A 16,873-nucleotide genomic window follows, 5' to 3' on the forward strand; every position below is an offset into this window, starting at 1 on the left:
CCCTTTTCTCCTTCTTTCCCCTTAATCTGTTCCTTGTTCTTTTTGGCAGGTTCCTCTCCATTACCTGTCCAGAGCAAATGAGCAGATGCTATCCTCTGGCTCTCTTGTCTTCTTACCACATACCCTTACTTGGATTATCTCATCTCTCCCCCTGGCTTTCTTAAGTCCAGTAGTTCCTAAGTCTCATGAAATCCTGACCTGTATTCCATGCACAGGTACTAGTTCTTCTTGATCTGGAATAGATTTTTGATCTTGCCCTTTTGCCAGCTTGACCCTTTTCCCTTAGTTTTGTTCTAGGCCTGGAAATAGTCACATAAAATCTTACCATCAAGCCAGGCATCGGTGGCTCATGCCTGTAATCCTAACTGCTCAGGAGGCTGAGATCTGAGGATCCTGGTTCAAAGCTATCCCGGGCAGAAAAGTCCGTGAGACTCTTTATCTCCAATAAACCACCAGAAAACTGGAAGTGGTGCTGTGGCTCAAGTGCTAGAGTGCTAGCCTTGAGCTGAAGAGCTGAGGGACAGCGTCCAGGCCCAGAGTTTAAGCCCCATGACTGACCAAAAAAAAAAAAAAATCTTAGCATCAAACTTTATGTCTCTTTCCCCAACAACCTCTACAGGCAGTTTGTCTCCAGGTCTTACAAACCCTTTTGAATACTTCTTAAACCTTCCCCCTCCACTGCTGTACATCAGGTGCATACTCACCTGGATGAGACTGCCCAGATGCTCCCTTCTTGCCATAACTGGTGGTAAGGTCCTGCATAGCTTCTTGGCAGTCATTACTGGCTCTGTGGCTCAGCTGTCACTTGAATCACACCTGGTGATCCCTAGAGCCTGTGAACCTGTGCATACACACGCATGCATGTATGCATGCATACACACATTTGCAGCAGATTTTTTTTCTTTCTACTACTTGACTAAGTCTCACAAACATCCTAGAAGTGACTTTCTAAACTGTAAATTTAATCTCACTTTCATGCTAAAAGTATTGTAGCCTTCCCATCATGATATATAAGACAGTAAGCTCCAAACATTTCCAACTCTTTACAATATGACTTCTCTTTCTTCTTTGCCTTGCTCACAGACTCTTCCCCTAGTAGAGTCACTAAGCCAAATACAGTGAATAAGTATTCTGTCAAGTGTAAACTACTTTGGTTGACTCTGAACCCCATGTAGATCAGCTTCCCAGGGCCAAGGGTGCTCCCCTATGCAGCAGCAGCAGACAGAGGCAAAGCAGACCTGCCATGCACCACCCTACCTTCCTAAACACCATTCATCTCTATTCGGGGGTGCACACTTGTCTCTTAAATCTGCCTAACCACAAGGTATTCGGGAATTTCTTCATAAGAAAACCAGACTCATTTAAAGGCTACCCTGACTATCTGGAAATCACTGTAAAGGGTCTAAGACGATATGATGTCGCTCAAGTGGGAGAGTGCCTGCCTGGCAAATGGAGAGACCTTGAGTTCAAATACCAGTACCACAAAAGAAAGAAAAGGGAGGGAGGGGAGGAAGGAGGAAAACATCATCACTTACAGGGAATTCACACAAGTCTATGAGTCAGAAAGTGAATTTGAATGGACAAGAGGGTCCAGAACACATATTTAATTTTAATTCTGTTTAAGATTTATCATGCCTGATGGTTAAATTGCTATCAAATGCCTAGATTCACCTTTCCAGCCTCCATTTGTACATACACATGCATGTGCATGCACACACATGCACATGCACCTCCCCTCCCCCACACGTACGATGGTTTCTTCTTCTTAGAGTATAAGCAATGCCAGCATGGCCCAGCCCTTCCAAAGAGTTTTATGAAGTGTTTATGCAACCTTCCTGAGTTACCTAACAGAAGCTGGAAAACTCCAACCTTTTCCCTAATGGTGACTATCCTATCTGAATTAACATCTGTTGACTCAGTATCATTCACTCAGTAAAGCATTATCATGGTTTACCAGATCCCTGCCCTGCCTACTCTAGCACCTTGAGTTCTCTGTCACCTGGTTGGCTTCTCTAGGCCAACTGTACTTCCTCATGGCACTTCCTCAAAGGCAATGGGAGGAGCTTTGTGTCTCCTCGCTCCATCCATTCACCTATCATTCTGTGTACTTTAGATGTCAAGTGTGAACAGGTAGGTGTTAGATTCTAGTGGTGCGTTCTTACTCTGCCCCCATGGGGTTGTTGAGAGTATTGCCCAATTAGAGTGGACTGTGGGTAATCGTAGTGACAACAAAGGTGCTGAGAGTGATATGAATTCTGTTTGGGAAGCTGCACTGAGAAAGTCCTTTATGCATGATTTAGTTTTAGTTGATATTTAAAGAGCATGATTTTCAAGAGGGAATGGTTTAAAAAGAAAGAAAAAAACTAAATATTGGGGCTGGGAAGGTGGCTCAGTGGTAGAGTGCTTGCCTTGCATGCATGAGGCCCTGGGTTTGATTCCTCAGCACCACATAAGCAGAAAAAGCCAGAAGTGGTGCTATGGCTCAAGTGGTAGAGCGCTAGCCTTGAGCTGAAGAGCTGAGGGACAGCACCCAGGCCCAGAGTTCAGGCCCCATGACCGACCAAAAAAAAAAAAAAAAGCTAAATATTCTGAGAGAAATAGTGAGAGCTAAATATGATTCCATTTTATCTTGTGCCTCAGAAATCTCTCGCCCCCATCTTCTGTAGGAGTCAGAACCTTGGTTTCCTGAGATGGGAATTAACAGTCTGATGTGTGTACACAATTCATTTATCAAGTTAGTGGTCCTGTGCTGAGCCAGCTTCAGGAGGTCTGCAATTTTATTTCTTCCCTTATCACAAAAGCTTCATGTAGCTTAGGCCAGGATTTTACAAGTATCCACCTCTGCTAAAGGGCAGATTGAAGCCAAGGTCAGGAAGTTAGGAAGAGTGAACCTGCCATTTGAGTCCTTGTTGTTGACAAAGCTTTATTCTCCCAGCCCAAGCTCACAGCTGGCCAGTGGGTATGGAAGGTGAGAGTGGTCACAAGTAATTTGTTTTACCAGAACCTCTTGCTCTGGCCTTTGCTATCTGTAACATTGTAATCAGACCAGTTTTTACTGAGCTTTGTAAATATTGCCTTTGACAGCATTGTGGTTACAAATTTTTAAACAACCAGGAGCTGGTGGCTTATACTTGTAATCCTCAGGAGGCTAAAATCTGAGGATTGTAGTTTGAAGCCAGTCCATGAGGCTTTTATCTCCAATTAACCACCAGAAAGCCAGAAGTAGAGCTGTGGGCTCGAGTGGTAGAGCGCCAGCCTTGAGTGAAAAAGCTAAAGGACAGCACCTCGGCCCTGAGTTTCAACCCCAGTACTATCCTAAATAAATGAAACAAATTAAAATTTGATCTCACTGATGATGTTAAATAAAATTTAAATTTAATTTGAAATGATATCAGCTCAACAGCTATTATATTGAAGTGTTGGATTTTTAAACAACATTGGAATCATTTGGTTGATTATAACAAAACAAGGCATTTTACTACATCATTCATAAAAAACCTTTTCAGAAATGTATGCCCCTAGATAGGTGTAAATCAGCCATTTATAACTGGCAAGAGGATTGCATTGCTAACATAATAACTCACTAAAGAGCAGAGAATGAAGAGCACCAAACATTAATTTTATAGGATGGCTCATAGTTTGTTTTTGAATAAAAGAGATACGACTTTTGACTCTTGCCTGAAACTAAAGCACTTAAATAGGAAGATGCCATGTTGCTGGTACCTCAGCTGGAGGCTCATGTTTATATACATTTAACATGTTTCTTGACAATATGAGAGAAAAATACAAATATTTTAAGAAGAGTTACACTTTTGTACTATACTATGCCCTGTGGCATATGGTTGTGAAATCCTTCATAACCCAAGCATTTCAATTGTCTAGTACAGGAAAGCAAAAGCATATGAGGAAGAAAGGTCCCTCTTAAGACAGGGGGTTTTCAGAACTGAGTTAATGTGCTTTAATACAAGGCCCATCTTTGATGCTAAAAGTAGAGGGAGCCTCATTTGTACTGCTACGCTAAACACCAAAGTGGATCTACTCTGCCATATTCCCAAGAAAAGGAGTTAGAATTGAATTCCCTCACCCTCAAAGAATAAAATGCCAAAAGAGGGAGCCAGTTTTGCCAATGCCCTTTGGCCAAGGTCTTTGTACAACTCCTTAGGTATAGCACCAGTGTCCTGCCTCCTGTCTAACAAGAACTGAGATTAGATGTGGCCTTTGTTTCTGACAGCCACTGTAGTTGGCATTCTTTATAACCCACAGGTTTCCCCTGCCTTCCCGTTTTCTCCAGAACAGTAGATCTTGATAAACCCTGTGTTCTCAGAGAAGCTGTAAGCTAGGGAAAGAGTAGTTAGAGGTGGTTATAGTCTTGAATGTTTTCTGAGCTAAAAGTGACATCAGTAATCAGTAGATCATTGCTTTTGCCTCAGACATTGAAGCCAGCATGACTAAGGGGAATCTTATGTGGTTACACATAATGTCCTGCAAGAGTGCAGGACAATACTCCTGATTTCCTACTAGCAGAACCCCCCCCCCCCACACACACATATCTATTGCATTGCCATTAAACTTTAGTCTTTGGAGAGGTACTGATTATCAAATATTATTTTGCCTTGGGAAAAAGTAACAGAAAAATAAATATCGATCAGTATGATGATGATAATACTAGCTCTTACTGTGTATTGGTACATATACGTATCCCTCCCTAGCCTTCTGAACTAGATACTTGCTTCATTCCTATTCCTTAGAGATGAGGAAATGATTCTCAGATAAAGTTCATTTCCTGGAACACAGAGCTAGTTAATGGTGGAGCCTGGTTTATAGCAGTCATATGACTCCTTTTATATGGGGGAGGGGATTTGTGTTTGAAGGTGAGTCTAATTACCTATAGGCCAGTGGGCCCTAGAGCAGGAAGAACTAAATGGCAGAAGGAATGCCCAAGATGTGACCTTAGAAGTGGTCACCTATATGCTGTGTGGAGAGAAGGAGGCTAGATCCTGTTCCAGAATGGGGAAGCCACATATGAAGGGGACTTGTTCTGTGCTAGGCACTGTTCTAAGCATATTTATTTTCACATAGTTAATCCCCTAACACTAACATCCTTATTGCTAGCTTCTAGCATTTCTGTTTCATAGGCACAGGAACTAGACAATAAGGGTCCAGCCATGCCCAAGGTTACCACTTAGGCAGTGGCAGGACTTGGATTTGGGTCTAGACAATTTAATTTCTGGCTACAAGCCAGATGACAACCTTCTGGGTAGGATCTTTGCCCAGAAAGGATGGAGAGGAGGTGTTACCTGTGATCTTTCTGTAAATGTCTTTGGGGAAGAATCCCCCACCTACCCATCCCCAAAACATTTCCTCAGTCTAGGATCCCAGAATTATCAGCTCCCCCTATTACATGGGAGAGCTTGGCCCTTGGGATGGATAGAAAGGGAACTTTACTGCCACATATGGAAGTCTTCTGTCAAGGGCACATTGGCCAGGGGTTTAGGGAAGATCTGCTACAATGAAGTCAATTAGTTCTTCCCATCTTGGGGAAACGTGTCAGCAACAACGATTCATACTTTCCATCAACCAGCCAAAACAGTCTGGTTTTCCTCCACCGATTCCCAAGGCTTTTAGCCCACCATCTTCTCTCACAGAGGGCATTGTGTGTCCATGGGGAGTCATCTGTTCCAGCTGACTTGTGCTGGGAAGCAACGTGTGAAGAGCCCCCTGGAGCCCCTGGGTGTCTGTGGCACTAGACATGTGAGTAAATGGAGCCCACCTTCCTCTTTGCTTATCTTGTATCCTACAGGCTACCTATAGGGAGACAGAACTAGCTAGCATTTTCCTTCAGAATTGAGCTGAAAGCCTTTTTTTTTTTTGTCGGTCGTGGGGCTTGAACTCTGGGCCTGGGCGCTATCCCTCAGCTCTTCAGCTCAAAGCGAGCGTTCTACCACTTGAGCTACAGCGCCACTTCCTGTTTTCTGGTGGTTTATTGGAGATAGGAGTCTCACAGTCTCTCCTGCCCGGGCTGGCTTTGAACCGCGATCCTCAGATCTCAGCCTCCTGAGTAGCTAGGATTACAGGCGTGAGCCACCAGCGCCCGGCCTGAAAGCCATTTTTGTTCAATCCTTTCCAGCATTTTTTACTTTCATATTTATATGGCCTGGTCTTTTCTGATATATATCCTCTTCAGAGACACACAGTCCAACTTTCTCTCTGTTTACCATGCCTCATGGTTAGTAGAGACCGTAATAAAAAGTCTGTATTCCCAGAAAGAAGATACTGGAATACATGAACAAGTATAGGGATTCAGAGTTTTCCCCAAAAAGATTTCTGTGAGGACCCCCCCTTCCTTGAACTATGGGCTTGAAGTGACTTCATCTTGGGTGCCATGGGGAAGGCTTGCTGGGTCTCCTCCCATTCATGCATTCCAAAGTTTGGGGGCCAGCTCAGTGCTGCAGGCCAAGAATGCCATGTGAGCTTCATGATTGCTTAGTGTCTGCAAGTACCTGAAGCCGCTGCAGCTGCATGCTGAATTTAGCATTTACTCTCCCTTGCTGTGAGCATCCTTTGGGAGCTGCACCTAAGCCCATCTGTTTTCAAAACGAACTAGGGAATTCTTACGGCTGACAAATGAAGAAAATTTACATTTGCCTATGGTTTTTAGATTTAGCATTCTCATTGAGATGTGCAGTATTTAATAAGCTGACTGCAGATACAGCTTATAGATGTTTTGTTTTTCAGATGTTTAAAATAATTAGCATTCTAAGTCTATATTGTGAATTACTAATCACAGAATCTTTTATGGATCTTAAATCTCTCAGAGAAATGAGCCACTAGAGGAGAAGAATTTTCAATACATAAAGAAAAGTATATAAAGCCTTACTTTCACTTCCTGGTACATTTTGTTCTTCGTTGCATGCATGTGTGTTTAGCACATAGGCTTAAACTATTTTCTGATGCTCCTCAGCAATCTCTTGCTTTGGAGGATGAGGTTACATAAGACAGGACAGTGCAGACGTGAGGCTGGTACTTTTGTCCTTGGCTGTAAAAAAACTAGTATTGATTGTGAATAAAGTAATAAGAAGTGGGGAACGTTTCAGAGATGCTCTTGGAAGTGGAAACATAGCCCTGCGTTTTTACATTCCACTATTGCTCTGGCATACCAGTGAGAATCAGAAGTGATACTATTAGTGTTTCAAAAGATAGAGTGAGTAACTAGTAGCAATCTTGGTCTCCAGTTCATCTCAAATTAGGTTCTGGGTATTTACATCATTAGGTCTAGTTCACTGATACTACCCTTGAGTGGGTAATTAGAAATGTATCACTCTGCTTATTGTTTTGAAAGTAAATCCTCTTAAGACTGGTGGCTCTGTGACGTGCTTGAAGAGTTTATTTTAATGGGATCCTGGGTGGAGGTCCCTGCTATGTTGTGAACTGGTCTAGCCTCTGCCCTTCAGGAAGTTGATGGGTTTATGTTTCAGCTTGTAGCTGCAGATCCTCTCTTTGTATGTGGATCATACATCTAGACTCTACTTCCAGCTACTTTGGAAAGTTTCTGTTGCACTTCCATTTGCACCTGTCACCTCAGGGTGTCTCCCCAGGACTGGGGCACTAAGGCCTACTTGCATCTTAACCCCTCCTGTCAGAAAAGCACTTACAAGTCAGGTGTTGGGCCAGTGGAAAAGAAAAGAAAAGAAATGCTATTATTAAGGATCTGTGTACATTTAGATTAACATATTTTGTTTATGGATAATTTGGAACTTACAAAATTATGGGAAGGTGGCTCAGTGGTAGAGCTCTTGCCTTGCATACTGGAGGCCCTGGGTTCGATTCCTCAGTACCACATAAGCAAAAAGAAAAAAGCCGGAAGTGATACTGTGGCTCAAGTGGTAGAGTGCTAGCCTTGAGCTGAAGAACTGAGGGACAGCGCTCAGGCCCAGAGTTCAGGCCTCATGACTGGACCCCCCCCCAAGTGGTAGAGCTCTCTCCTTGAGCTGAAGAGCTCAGTGACAGTGCCCAGGCCTAGATTTCAAGCCCCACACAACAGCAACAAAAAATAATTAAAAAAAAAAAAGACAAGGTGGGGATATAGCTCAATTGGTAAAGTCCTAGGTTCTATCCTCAGTACTCTCCCTCAAAAAAAGAAAAAGGAAAATGTTTATAAAAAGACAAATACCTAAATTAAAGCATGTTTGCAGTGCTCAGGAGCCTCATGAGCTGATGAAAGTCTCAGGGAAGTCAGTAGTCTACCCTTCATGCACATGCTTTTCCCTTAATCTTTGAAATGACTATATTCCCAGAGGGAATAACATGACTTCATGGAAGCTGGCTTAGAAAAATCTGTAGTGCAGATGTGGCAGTTTCTCTTGCTATGACACATTAGTTTACCTGGTGTCTGCATGTGATTCAGCTTCTCTCTCTCTCTCTCTCTCTTACACACTCTCTCTCTCTCTCTCTTACACTCTCTCTCTCTCTCTCTTACACTCTCTCTCTCTCTCTCTCTCTCTCTCTCTCTCTCTCTCTCTCTCTCTCTCTCTCTCTCTCTCTCTCTCTCTCTCTCTCTCTCTCTCTCTCACAGTCAACCCACTCTGAGGCTGCTGTGCTCCTTGCTTGGTAGCCAGAGGCCCATGGCCTCAGTCATCTCCCCTCTGCTCATAATGGCTTCTTGGCTCCTCTGTTAGTTGATGCCCTCTCTTTGCCACTGCTCTCTCTTTCCTTGGAAAGACACATTTTGGAGACAGGCCTCTGGGATAGTGTACATTCTTGATTTTCTAACACCTGGAACCAACTGATTCTGGAGGCGCTGCTTAAGCTGCTCTTCCCGGTGAGTCTTTCCTTTCAGACAGGGTCCAGAGCACTTATTCTTCCCATGGTTGCTAAAAGCAGATTTCTCAGTTGTGGCAGGAGGTGGCTCTCAGGTCTACAGGTAGAAGGAGAAAGAACAGGGAAAGGCCAGCTGCAGCCACCCTAGTGAGTCAGGCCCTGATATGAGATGGGGTTCTTCAAGCTAGATTTGGGGAGACACTTCTGATGTTCTTATTTACTTAAAAGCTTTTCTTTCTTTCCTAGCACATTGATTCATTAACCTCAAAATGAACTCATCAAAACGTACATAGTAGCAGTTTTACCTAGTTGAATTGTGTGGCACATGCTTCCGAGATAGTTGGCCAAGCTTTAATGTGTCTCACTAGATGACCTTTATTATTGTTATGTGTATGGGACAGGATGGACACATGGAATGTCACCAGATACAAAGTCAGGCAGTTTGAGCAAGCTGTCTGGCTCAGCTGATCTCCAGTCCTCAGATAAGGTGGCTGTGCTGTGACCTGAGGATCTCAGCACTGACAACAGCAGAGGCTTGGGTTATTTCCACATAGCACACCCCTTGATGGTGACCATGCCCGCTTCATGTTGTCAGACGTAGCTGATGAACGAGCCTCCCTCCATGTGGGATTTTTCACATATCATAGCAAGGGAAAGGACAGCTTGTGAACTGCTGGCGCTCAGAAGTGACACAGTCATTGCTGCTCACACCGAATGAGCTGAAGCAAGTTCCATGGCTAGGCTTGATGTCACTGGGGTGAGAAACATAACCCTCCTCCAAGGATGGTCTGGGAATTCTTGAAAGGATACGTTTTCCATGAGAACTTTACCAGAAGCTTCCAGACAGGACAGGACTTTTGTTCTGGTTGATCTTTGGGTTTTCTGGTATTTCACAGGGTTGTGTGAAAGATTCGGAAATCCCAGGTGGTTAACCCTCTTCACTTATCATGTTTGAGGCTTGGTAAACCATTGGGAGGGAAATTAGCAGGTGGCATTGTACGTTATAAATGAGCAGTGATTCTTTATGTCTCTGCACAGAGTGGGCTATAAAGCCTGCAGTAGTGGTGAGATGAATGTCAGTGTTCTTAGACAAGCCAGCAGCCCTCCTGTAGGAGTCTTGCATCCTTGGACAGAGGGCCGATGCAGCTTCCCCCTGCAGTGCCAGCAGTTGAAGGAGGAGGAAGCCGTGTATCTTGATGTTTATTTTTAAATTCTTTGTTTTCCAGCTGTGTGACCTTTTGCCATGGAAGACTTTCTATGTTCTTACTGATCCTGGAAACATTCTCAAGCTAAATTTCTGGCTTATATTTTGCTTTATATCACAAAAATCATTAAAATGGAAAATCTTTTGTTTAAAATCAATTTAAAGTCAGTTTAAAGTCAATTTAAAGTCAATTACTGGACTTCATGTTTTAATCTAATTTAAACAGGTTGAAAAGGCTTGTGCTCATCAGCAGCACAGCAAAAGGCATTGTTCTCCAACCAGTTCAGACCTTAATGTCTGCTTGGTAAGCTGACTTGCCCGTTCATCTTCTTCAGGCCGAAGACAGACACATGACAAAGGACTTCCTTGTCAGGTGTTTTAGATGGGGGCATATGCGAATGGGCCTCCAAAGTCTTAAAGAATGAGTTGTTTAGAAAATGGGAACAGTCTGGTAGACCTGCTGTTGTGGCAGCTGCCTGGGCTGCAGTAGGAAATGAGCCTTTAGAAACAGGGGTTCTGGAAAGAGCCTAGGCCTGGAGGAGCTGGAGTGATGGTGTCCAGAATGAAGTCTGTGGCTAGACAGCTGGCAAAGAACTGGACAGTGAACAGGAGGTCAAAGATGTTCCCAGGGTATTCCAAGATGAGGTAAAAGCTTTTGTTTTCAGGTGCTATTGGACCTTTCACCAGGCAACTGAAGTCACTCTAGCTGAACTGAAGTTCAGCTAGAGTGAGAGAGAAGCATCGTGAAGAGGGAGTCCAGCTGGACTTAGGTGAAGGTCAGAATGCAGGAAAATCTAGTAGAGGTCAACTTTGTCCACCCTGACACTTGGAATGACTGAGACCTGTACAGAGGCCCCACCCTATGCTGGAAGGCATGTAGTCAAAATCTCAGTGCTCTGAGGCAAAGCTCTGGTAAAGAAAGTCAGCACACAGGAACTAATTTAGATAAGTAAGGAGCTCCATTTTGTGTGTTCTGTTTTGTTTTTGTTTTCTTTTTTGCTATAGGATATTTCTGTGTAGCTTAAGTTAGCCTGATCTCATGATTCTCTTGGGTGCTGATTACAGATTACATCCAGTGTAGAAAGCTCCATTTTGCCACTTGCAGAATACTGACTTGAGATCAAGAACTGTCTTTAGCATGTGACCCAGGAAATCACCCAGGACCATGGGAAAAGCATATCTTTGTTCCTAGGCATTCTGCTCCAGAAAGGTGGACTTGACAGCCCTGTCATCCTATCCTGTTTCTTGAACATGCAGACTAGTATGGTGGGCCTTACAAGATTCACAAGAGCGGTTAACCGTGTATTTATTGCAATGAATAATGAGATTGTCTCTGTAGATTACAGAACATATATACTCATTGGAAAAGAGCTTTTGAAAATGTAAAGATTTTAAAAACCTATTTTAAGCTGTTTCTATACATTGGGCCTCATGTTCTCACTTGCCTCCTCCACCCCCTCCCCGCCTGCTCACAGCTAGTGCTTTGTTACTTAAGCCATGCCTCCAGTCCAGCGTTTTTTTCCTGGATAATTGGAGATTAGAGTCTTGGGCTTCTTTGCCCAAGCTGGCTTTTAACTGCAGTCCTCAGCTCTTAACCTCCTGAGTGGCTAGGATTTCAGGTGTGATCCACCAGTATTCTGTTGATACATAGCAGGTTTCTTGACATTCACACTACTGACATTTGGGCCTGATAATGTTTTGTTGTGTTGTTGTTGTTCTCAGCATTATCAGCAGCATCCTTGGCCCATGAGATATAAATAACACACACCTGGACTTCCTTCCAAAATGGTGACAGCCAAATGCCTTAAGACAGTGGCATGTGTACTTGCAGGAGGCCTCATCTACCTAGTTGAAAACCCCATCTTCAGTGTCTTCCTGCAATGAGCGTAGGAGGAGGAGGAGCCTGTCAGGGAGGTAAGGGAAGGTATTGAGCATACTTGATGATAACTAAAAGAATAATACACTTGTCAGTGCATCTGGACCCCTCTCTTTTCTCTTTAACAGAGTTAAGATATCTGTACTTTCATGGTTACTGTGTTTTATAAGGTAGCCAGAGTGAAATTATACAACCTCTTTGGGTAGGTGGTTTTAGACCAAAACCAAAAACAACTCAGGCAAGGTGCTTTGAATTTTGTACCAGCAGCATCCTCTTACTTGTGAAGGTTTCAATTGTGGTTGGAAGAGAAGGTCCTGAATGTTTTGGGAGCTCATTCATGCAATCCACAAATGAGCTGGAGAACATCTGCTAACCTGACTGAATCCTTTGTTCTTCTCACTTGTGAGGCTTCTTGTGCAGAGGGTGGACAGTTAGTCTCTGGTTCTGTCCTGATCACATGGCAATGCTTCTTATCTGCCTCCCTGGGCTTCCTCTTCCTGACACCATGGAGTTCCTTGTGTCTTCCCTCTACTGTGAAAGAATCTGCCAGGAGGATGGGAGACATGAGGGTCTGACACCGTCTCCCCCAAAGTTTGCCTTCCTGGGTGGTGGCCAGGAACTTAGGTCTTCTCTAATAGATAAGAGGTAGGCCAGAGACCACACTTCAGAAGCAACATTTTAGAAGCTCGTTCCCACTTTCAGAAGCTAAAGTATGTCGAGTCTACTTTCTCCAAGGTCTTGTGCTTGCAGAAGACTGGGACTCAAGCCCTTGTGGGAGGGAGATGGGAACAAAGGGCCAAAAAACTTCCAGTGATATGTGAACATAATACAGTTTACTCAGAGGCAATGGATTATTTTTTCTTTGGACATCATCATAGCAATTTATTTATAATTGAGCTAGTATATATTTTTTGTTTTTTGTTTTTTTTTTTTTTTTGTCGGTCATGGGGCTTGAACTCCGGGCCTGGGCGCTGTCCCTCAGCTCTTCAGCTCAAGGCGAGCGCTCTACTACTTGAGCTACAGCGCCACTTCCGGTTTTCTGGTGGTTTTATTGGAGATAGGAGTCTCAAGGTCTCTCCTGCCCGGGCTGGCTTTGAACCTCGATCCTCAGATCTCAGCCTCCTGAGTAGCTAGGATTATAGGCGTGAGCCACCAGCGCCCGGCTGAGCTAGTATATATTTTTTAATTTAAAGTTTTACTTTACAAACTTACAGTTGGTTAGTCCTGTTCATGAATTTTCCCCAGTAGCTGATGCAAAGCCTGCCTTGGTATTTCTGTTGTAACTGGCTTAAGCTCTGTGTTCTCTTATATCCTTTATTGATTGTGAAGTGCTAGAGGGCTGCCGTGGCCTGGGACGTGCCAGTCTGCAGTCTTTTGGAGATCACAGATGGAGTTAGGAGCACATACTTGGGAACTTTGTGGTTTGTTACAGAAACTTGTCAGGTAACATGCCGCCGGGTTTCTCCACTGGATCCTTATCTTTCTTGCTGGCTTTCCAGAATCTCTCTCTTTTCTTTTTTCTGTCTTTGGTGGTATCGAAAAATTTGAAGAGCATCAGGGACACTACAGCTTCAGTAGGATGCTGGACAGAAAGGAATTCCACTCCAAATTAAGCCCAGAAATCTCATTCGTGGAGCTAGTACTGTTGAGTGCTTCCTGCACTGCAAACGCTGTGCTAAGTTAATCACACAATCACGATGAATAACAGCCACATGGCCGACCCTGTGACTCAGGTGAGCTCCTTACTACCCATCCTCTCGCCGTACTCCTCACAACAGTCCATGAGCAAATGGGGGTGGTATCCTTATTTTGAAGATGAGGAAACAGACTTGCAGAGATAAAACATCAACAATCTGTCCAAGGACACAGCTGCTTCTTGGTGGAGCTGAACTTTGATCTTGGGTCTGTTTACAAAGTTCTATAAGCCCTATGCCTCATCCTCACATGGCTGCTTGGCCTTTCCCAGCATAGTAGGTATAGCCTGGCACCTGCTGCTCCCTCAGACTAGCTGAGGGACAAGAGTGGCATAGAGCAGTGGCCGAGGAAGCCAGGTTTGTCGTTTTCAGAAAGAAGCAGTGGAGGTAGAGGAAGGGCTGTGATCTCCAGACATTGTGACCTTGTTGGTTTCACAACTTTTTCTCTCTATAGTCTGTGTTATCTTGATTCAAGTAAATTTGTTTAGGGAGGCTACATCTGTTTGAGATTGCATCTCCTTCCCTAGTTCGGCAGATCTTTTTGTGTTTCCATAAGTTGCATGTAAAATATGGCTCCATTAGAAAGAAATACAACACAGGTTTCTGAGCAGCAAAACTCCTTGTTAGCTTTGCAATCTCTCAAAACAGTTTCTCAACCCAGGCACTTGGCTGGTGGCTCACACTGGTAATCCTAGCTACTCAAGAGGCTGAGATCTAGGGGTCATAGTTTGAAGCTAGTGTGAGACTCTTTCTCTCCACCAAACTACCAAAAAAACAGAAGTGGAACTGTGGCTCAAGTGATAGAATATTAGCCTGAGCAAAAGTAGCTCAAGGAGAGCACCCAGGACCTGAATTCAAGCCTCAGGACCAGCACCAAAATTCAAAACAAAACAAAAACAGTTTCTTAACCATGATATCAGAGCTCACTAGGGATTCAAATCTGCAGAGCTGCTCAGATCAGCCTCCCACTCACCCTCTACTCCCCATCCGTTATGACTTTTGGGGCCAGGAATTAACTGTAGCCATGGAGGAGGAAAAAATGGAGAGGGGGGGGGGGAGAGAGAGAGAGAGAGAGAGAGAGAGAGAGAGAGAAAGAGAGAAAGAGAGAAAGAAAGAGAGAGAGAGAGAGAGAGAGAGAGAGAGAGAGAGAGGCATGTATAATGCATGAAGTTGTTCTCTTCCTGAGGTATAACAGCATTACCTACACAAGATTTTTACCAATAATGTTTTAACTGAATATTTTAACCAAATTCTCCTTTTGTGTAATTTCCCATTACTGTGAAGCACTTGATAGAGAACAAACTTAAATGACATCACAAGGAAATAGACAAATCCAGATTTTTGAATGTTCTATAAGAGAACAGGCTTACTATCTTCTGAGAAGGTTGGGTTTGGTGTAGAAGCTAGTGAAGACAGACTAACCAAATATAATGCATGAGCTTTAACTTAGTCACAGTTTTAAGAAAAGATGACTATAAAATGGGCAGAGCCAGTCACCAATGATTCATGCCTGTAATCCTAGTACTCGGAGGCTCTGAGGATCAAAGTTTAAGGCCAGCCTGGGCAGGAAAGCCCTTGAGACTCCAGTTAACTACCAAAAAGCTGAAAGTGGTAGCCCACTAGTCTTAAGCCAAAAAAATAAAAAACAAAAACACAAACTTAAGGACAGTGCCCCGGTCCTGAGTTCAAACCCCAGGATACACACATGCACACACACACATACACATCCATAATGTTGGCTACTTGAGAAGTTTAGATTGAAAGGTTTGCAGTTTAAGGCCAGCTTGGGTAGAAAACTTCTCAACTGAAAGCTGAGCTCAGGGGCACACATCTGGCATCCTGACTAATATAGAAGTCTAAATTAAGTAGATCCTGCACATGCCTGAGCAGAAAACAAGACCTTCTCAAAAATAACAAGCACAAAAAGGTGGGGGTGGGGGGCCAGGCATGGCTTTGGTAGAGTGTCTACCTAGTTTGAAGCTCTGATGCTCTGAGTTCAACCCCAGTGTTACCTCAAAAAAGAAAAAAAAAGTGGAAATTGGGAAATTTGAGCCCAGCACTGGCTATAAGAAGATTGTTGTCACTTTTCTTGGGTTGTTCACTGTATTGTAGGAAAACAGCATTTTTAGGAGGTATATGCTAAAACACTTAGGGACAAAGTATTAAGACATCTCATTTTCAAATGGCTCACCAAAAATTATGTGTAGGCTCTAGATCAGTAGAACCGGTCTCCTGACTGTGTTAACAACTGTGATGTTGGGTGTTATATATAGGTGCTCACTGTCAATTCATGGCAACTTATATCTGTTTGTAATTTTAATAGTAAGGGTGTAGAACAGATCTAAAGTAAGTAAGCAAGGTAGCAAGGTGCATTCTTGTCCAGGTCTTCTCTGTGGTGCTGAGTGGGTATACTATGTGATCCAGCATTAACTGCTGCCCTTCCTGTTTCCCTGTGCCTTCTAAGTAGAGATGAACTTTACTCCTGTGTCTGTTCCAATAATCTAGGAAGATCTGGTCAGTAGGCACAGGTTAGTTCTGGCTTCCTATACCATTTTTCTCCTTAACTGACTGTTGGAAGATGTAAAAGATGGAGCCCTGTGACTTAGGGTGCAAACCAAGTCTCTGTGCTGCTCAGCTCTCCTATCCTTCTTGTACAATTAGAGTTTTATGAAGAAATACTCAGCATATGTGGCTTACAAATCCTCTGTGCTCTCTGTTCTCACATACTGTTCATGTGATTCTCTTTGTCTTTTTCTTTGGTAGATTATTTGCTTTACATTGTGTTTCTTTGTCACATTGACAGTATTATTTTCTCAAAGTTGGAGACTGACCACATTACCCAAACTATCAGGGACGTGATAACAAAGTCAGATGTCCTCAGGGGAGTGTAGTGAGGAGGCTTGCACTGAAGTGGCAGTGGGGGTCTGGTTTCATGGGAGCTTTGTGGGACCAGGAATTACAGTGATGGCAGTAAGCGCCCTGTCTGAGGAGCCACTGTGTCCTGTGTCCCTGTGGTTAACAAGGATCTATAATGAAGATCTAGTTCTCCTTTGTAGGGACTTTGCCTCAAGAAGCACCTGCCTTTCCAGGGAGCACAGCCTGCTGCCTTTCCAGATTTTCCCTTGTCCACCCTATGGTCTTTGCTTAGAGCCCTGGGAAGCTCCAGTTTCGCTTCCGTGGCTGTACATCGCGTGCTGGTCCTCTGATAGCAACACTCAGCAAACTTGTCAGGGGAACCAAAACTTCTTATCTCCTGGCTAGAATGGAGGCCTCATCCCAGCC

At 43.7% G+C, this 16,873-nt stretch overlaps 1 protein-coding gene across 4 annotated transcripts in view; it reads left to right on the forward strand.

The window, feature by feature from the left end:
* Positions 1-16,873, forward strand: part of Lhfpl2 (LHFPL tetraspan subfamily member 2) — a 147,091-nt gene that overhangs the window by 108,478 nt on the left and 21,740 nt on the right. Inside the window, exon 1 of one of the 4 annotated variants that reach the window (XM_070031213.1) lies at positions 5,738-5,751. The exons of the other annotated variants lie outside the window; for them this stretch is intronic. The gene's annotated coding sequence lies outside the window, so the exon portion shown is untranslated. Of the gene's footprint in view, positions 1-5,737; positions 5,752-16,873 lie in introns of those variants that run through there. 4 annotated transcript variants of the gene reach the window in all.

The sequence above is a fragment of the Dipodomys merriami genome, unplaced genomic scaffold (genome assembly GCF_024711535.1).
Source record: "Dipodomys merriami isolate MVZ:Mamm:240054 unplaced genomic scaffold, mDipMer1.0.p SCAF_20, whole genome shotgun sequence".
In the NCBI taxonomy this organism is placed as follows: Eukaryota; Metazoa; Chordata; class Mammalia; order Rodentia; family Heteromyidae; genus Dipodomys; species Dipodomys merriami.